This window comes from Macrobrachium rosenbergii, chromosome 25, assembly GCF_040412425.1.
Source record: "Macrobrachium rosenbergii isolate ZJJX-2024 chromosome 25, ASM4041242v1, whole genome shotgun sequence".
NCBI classification, from domain to species: domain Eukaryota; kingdom Metazoa; phylum Arthropoda; class Malacostraca; order Decapoda; family Palaemonidae; genus Macrobrachium; species Macrobrachium rosenbergii.
In genome coordinates this window covers 11,756,034-11,762,531 of record NC_089765.1, presented here as the reverse complement: position 1 = coordinate 11,762,531, position 6,498 = coordinate 11,756,034, and positions in this window count along the sequence as shown.

Below are 6,498 nucleotides of genomic sequence, written 5' to 3'. Positions count from 1 at the left end.
CAATCGTGAAATTTTAAAAAAGCAGTGAAATCTAAATATAAATAAAGACAAATCCCAGTGGTCTGGTCTGTTAAAGGTTTTTTTAATAATAATTATAATGATGACAATGTCTGTCTCATAATCTGAGTTGTTATAAGCAATATTTTAAGTTTTGTTTTCTTTGAAGTTGCTGTTTGTACCATGAGTACGTACAATTTGCATTAATATGTCAAAAACAGAGGTCAAAAGGATGAATTGGGAAATAAATGAAAATGTCACATCTTGGTAGTAATCCCAATACCTCCTGATGCAGAGTTTACTGACAATTAACTCGTGATGCTTTTATTGTGTTTCAGATGCTGCCTGTGGTTTCAAGTGTATCCTGGTCTATCCTGACAAGACTATGCAGCTAGTGCACCAGCAATACAGAGGTCAGGGTGAATACACCTCGCAGCCGATGACAGCCATCTGCTTCATTGCTCTGTACTGTATTCTTGCTTCTCTTAGCCCGGGGCAAAATGCAACTGAAAGCAATTGAATGGTTCTGCTTGTAGGTGGTCTTTCAAAACCACTTCACTTCATACTTTCACTGCAGCGCTGAATGACCTGCTGGGTCCCAGTGCTTGGTGTTAAGCCTAAAATACACATTCCATTGTAGCATTGTTTTGTGATTGAAATTGTTGCTCCTGATGTGTTTTTAAACAAGTTTATTACAGCAAATGGAATCTTTAAAAATGTTAAGAAATTTATATCTTTTGTAATGGCCTCATGTCATACACTGACAAGGATCCCAGTTTGTGTGGACCTTTTGAGAATCTCTTGTGAATGCTTTTCTGTGGTGAAACATCTGTTTTTTGCTTTTAAGGAAGTGTATTGATTTCAGTATCACCATAGAAATGCCCATTGCCAAATAATGTAGTTACCTTCCATGGATTTCTCATAGATTCAGTATCATCTTGATGCAACTTGGTGTATAGTTTTACATTGTATGATTCATCATTGTTTTGAAGAAATTGATTACAAATTTGATCATTTCTCTATGTTTTAGTTTGAAACAAGTTACCTGAGATTGAATGCAAAGGGCACTAATTAACAAGGTTTTCATTTTACAAAAAGCTTTAGAGCTGGATAATTTGATGACTGTTATTGAACTGAGCCAGTCAGCCTTCACCATAAACATGTCAGTCCACTGCAGTGTAGGTAACTTTTTAGAATTTAAAATATGTATTGTGAAAAATGTCAGTTAGTTGCTTTAGTGTGTATGAGCTGTAAGAAGTTATGCAAATTGCATTTTGCTATAAGACAATTTTGAGGCATTTGTTTTCATTGCATTAATCACTATTAACCTCTGCCTACATGTAATGTTTTACAGGTTGAACATGTTATTAGATCCTGCAAGACAAAGAGCCCACCATCCATACACAAATCACCAGCCACTCACCTCCTTTGGGAGTTTTTCTTTATGCGCATTGCAACAAGGGATGGTGGCTTGTTGTGTTCAGGGAATATCTGAAGGGTTTTTGTTCCATGTCTGGGCCAGTGGTGTCTCATACCCCGAAGGGTTACCATCAATATCATTTTTCCCTTTGGACTTTCATACAATTGTTATCCTTCCAGGTAATGCTTGTTTGAAGTTTGATATTCCCTTTTTCCCCGTTACCAGCAAATGTTGGGATACTTGAGTATTATTACTCTGATGTTAGGCAAGGCATCTAGCTTGACTCCCTGTAATAGGCTACCTTTTATTTTCCATTTGCTGTTCACTTGCTTTTTCTGCACGAGACATTTTGCGCTTTTCATGTGCTAGCTTAATTTTTTTATCTTGTCTTTGCTCATTGAATGTTTGTGGCATTTTGTTCCTGAAAGTTCTGTTTATTCTCTGCAAGATTTTCCTCCTGTTTCATCCTTGTAACCTTTTACTCCCAATTTCCCTTTCAGCGCTGAATGACCTCATCATAGGTCCTAGTGCTTGGCCTTAGGCCTAATTGTATATTCTATTCTATTCTAAGCCCAGTTTTTTTTTTCACTTAAATGGTTATGTACCTCCTTAGATTCTTAGTTGTTGAACTCTGCTGTCAGTTATGCATTTGATACTAGATGTCTTCTGCATCCACAATACCACCACCTCTTCAGAGGTCCCCATTTCAGGGAACCATCTCAAGACCCAAATTTTCATCTGGAAGACTGACAAACATATAGGTGATAGTGACATTTTCTTAATTTATTCATCAAGCCCCTCTCTCTCTCTCTCTCTCTCTCTCTCTCTCTCTCTCTCTCTCTCTCTCTCTCTCTCTCTCTCTCTCTCTCTCTCTCTCTCTCTCTCTCTCTCTCTCAGCATTTCTTGGACTGATGGTATGAAGAATTACTTGATTTACTGCTTGTAAAGCTAAAGACATTTTAGTGCTAAATTGTAAATTGTAAAGTCTTCAGTAACAGCTATCCAAAAAATTGGAGGGATGCAGATTAAACTTGCACTAGTTAACTAGTTCCTTCATTGTTACAGTAATCTGTAATTATAGATTAGTAACACCTGTTTAGGACAAGCTGTTTGTATGCATTATCAGTAAGAATTTTACAGCCAAGACTTGTTAAAATAACAGCTTTGTTCAGAGCTGTTGCTTGGGCAGTCACTACCACCACTACTGTTGTAACTGTTTAGGAAGGTTTGTTGAAGTAAAGGGAATAAACATTCTTACGCCTGGAAGCCATGTCGACACACAATGTAAAGGTAGGAATTGTATTCATCTGTGAACAGTGGCCCCTAAACTTAACAGACTTGTCAGGGGGGCCGGTCCTGGCATTGTGATAAGTAGCAAAGTGCATTAACTAACAAAGACCCATCATACTGGCTGCACTTGAGAATATTTTCTATCTCCTGAAACCTTAGGTAACCTTTGCTTACAGGAATTTAAGCTGGGGTTCATTAAGTTTAAGTGTTACTTTATTATTTTGTGTTTCTAAGGTTGTAAATTCTAAGTACTGTACATAGTTAATTTTTTTTACTGATAGGTATTTAAGCATTTATTTTATATTGAACAGTTTGAAGTCAAACTGCCATAAGAGCTATTCTTCCGCCCAGAACCCATATCATTGCAGGAAGTGTGATTGTAAGGATATAATGTTTAGTTCATTTGAAATTGGCCATTTAGTGTATTGTAATATAAATTTATTCATTGGGTACGGTACATTTATTGTGTAAATTAACTTTTTCAAGACTTATGATATGACTGTAGGCTATTAAACAAAAAATAACATGAATTGAGTTGTATACTTTATTAAATTAATTGATTACACTGACTTTGTTCTTCCCTTGCTTTGTTCTATATGTCTGTTGACTTCAAAATCTTGATGTGTTTAATAGTTTACCTCATTTGTAAGGTTAATTTCACATATGCATTGTTCTGGAGTAATGAATTGGTGCAAAATACAAAGAGATGCAAATCGACCATCAGAATTACAGGTCGATAGCTCTTCCAAGCTCTGTGTGTAAGCTGTTTGAAAGGATGGTCCATAACAACAGATTGGTCTGGCATTTGGAAATGAAAATTTTTTATCTAATATGAAATTGGGCTTTTTAAAAAATAGAAATACATTATTTTAAACCCACTGTTATTAATGTTATCTATGGAGATCCAAAATGCTTCTGCCATCCAGAATCAACTCACTGGAATACTCTTTGAGATTGAGAAGGCTTACAATACCACTTAGAGGGATGGTTTTCTAAAGCAGTTGGCTTCTTCAGGCATTGGGACAATATGTATTAGTTCATAAAGGGTTTTTTTTTTTTTTTTAGATTCCTCTTAAAACTTGGCATAGGATAAGCATTTTCCTTGCCCTGTTTGCAAGGTGGTGTACCCCAAGGTAGCTTGCTAAGTGTTACTCTATTTGTAATAGCAATCAACAGTTTAATGGACCCTCTACCAACTGAGGTCCAAGGTTCATCATTGCATCAGATCTACTGCTTCAGAAGTATATAAATGACCTTTCCAACAGCATTAAACAAGAACTGAATATGCTGAAGGTAGCATCATATTTTGATTGGGATGCAGACTGTAAAACTCTTCTTAGTCTTTTTGTATCTATGTTTAAGCAAATTTGATTATACCAGCCAAATTTATGGGTCATTATGTAAAACTTACTTGGAAAAACTAGATGTAGTTTATAACTTGGGATTATACATAAGTACAGGGCACACACCACTTTCCTGTGGTCAGCATATACAGTATTATTTATTCAGAAGATGAACCCTATTCATATGGAAAAAGCCCACCAAAGGGGCCTTTGACTTGAAATTCAAGCTTCCAAAGAATATGATGTTCATTCAAAAGAAGTAACAGAAGGTAATGGGAAATTCAAAAGAGGTGACAGTAAGTGAACTCGGGCTTACCCCTTCTTTCAATCCACAGGGAGTAATTAAGCTGAAGGTACATCTCCAAATCGTCAACTTCTGAAAACAAGATTTTAGATTTAAAGTATCTGAAAACCCCAGTAGATCGGACAGCAAATAGACCTCGACTACCCAAACCTCTGGAGGTAAGACTTGAAAAAGAAATATAGTGATGTTGGCATCTGATGACACCAATAGCACAGGTTCCATGCCTCCTGTTTAAGCATCAATTTCATAAGATAGGTATTTCGTTGCATTGACTTAATATATAAAAACTGATCCAAAATGTAGTTTTTCGTCTTGCTAGAAAATGAGTGTTTTTAACGACCAGATTACGTCCATAGAATCACAGGTTTACCAACAGATACCAGTCCTGGGAGAGTGATGATTTCAGACTGGAGTGTCTGACTGGCTATTACCCAGTTGGAAGAGGCAATAAGGAATTAAAAGAAGAAATATCCATGGTTTAGATCAGTTATTTCAATGTTAACTCCTGAGCTGGCTTAAGAACACGTCTCTGTTGGTAAGGCCGAGTCCAGAGGTCCATGCCTTTGCTTCATTTTGTCCATGTAGAGATTTGGGTTGGCAAGTTTCCAAGTGTTTGTTGGATATTTTGGTTTCATTTTTTTAGTTACCTGTCGTACCAGTAACATATGATAAAATCTCTTATACTATCACTTGGGCTAAGTGTTTGAGTGTATGTATGTGTTTGTGGGTGCATATAAATGTCTAATGACAGACAAAAGAGGTCTATATCTCCCATTGCCAATGAAGATGATACCTTTAGGAATGTGAAGTCCTATAGAATTCCTCTGTAGTTTTCAAGAACTCACTTTTCCCTTAAGAAAATGTATTAGATGGGTTTTTTAATGTATGCAGCAACAAAATTCGAAGTAAAATTCGTCTAGACACTTAAGTCTCCTTTCAAATACTTTTTGTTCTGGTTATAATCTCATGATGGCCACATACACTAATAAGCTGGGATGATATATATATACATATATATATATATATATATATATATATATATATATATATATATATATATATATATATATATATATATATATATATATATATATATATACATATATTATGTATATATATATGTGTTAATGCGTGAAATGCACATGAGCATGGGCATATATAGACATAGAAGCACAATCAAATTTAAATACACATACATTTACATTTTGTATATTTGGAATATACTGTAGTTAATTGGTTTGGGATTTTCTAATTAGATTGTTATCTTTTCCCTTGTTATTCCATTTTACGTTTCTACAATTATTCATTTAGTAACTGACCTTTTATTTTTCATGTATGTACTTACACGTTCATAGACTATTCATACATATGTTAGGCATCAAAGGAGAACGGTCCCCATAGAGATACCTTGTGAAGATTGGTTCTCATTCCACCAGCCAATTCGAGGTCGTTTACCAAGACGTTTTGCCCAAAAACCGAAGTTTTCAGCCAATGAATGAGGGCGATAGGAACGTTGTGTGTATGGTGGAGGCCTCTGATTGGCCAAAGCAATTCCTTCCAGTGACAGGGAAAGCTCAGTCATTCAGTGTAGGTGGCAGGCTTGGTACCTGGTAGGTCTAAGGACGAAGATGGGCCGTTTCCTTCATAAACAAGGGATTCTGGTAAGAATATGGAGTTTCTTGGGTCATATTCTTGATTTTGTAGGAGTTGGAGGTTTGAATGACCATTGAAATCTTAAGAATGTTAAGGAAAGGGGTATTGTGACCACGGATTGTGGAATTTTGGAACTTTTGCAAAGATTTCTGTAGGCCGTCAAGTCTGAAGCTGGAAGGCCGTTATATACTTCTTGAAAAATTGACGTAGCAAATTTCTGTGAAGATTCTGAGTACCTTGAACGTATTTGTGGTTCGGGATCCGAAGGTACTAAAGGGAGAAAGATGCCTGATGTGTTTATCTGGGTTCTCTGAACCAACGGACGATGTCGGACAGACCTTTCCTATCTTGGGAAGTGTGGAAAAGAGCCAACTATAGCGATTCGTGATGTTATGAATCTCTAAATTGAAAATCATGATAGGTGCAGTTTAAAATAATTATCTAAGAGTAAAAAACAAAATTCAGTTGATGGAAATCTGATAGCAAGGGCC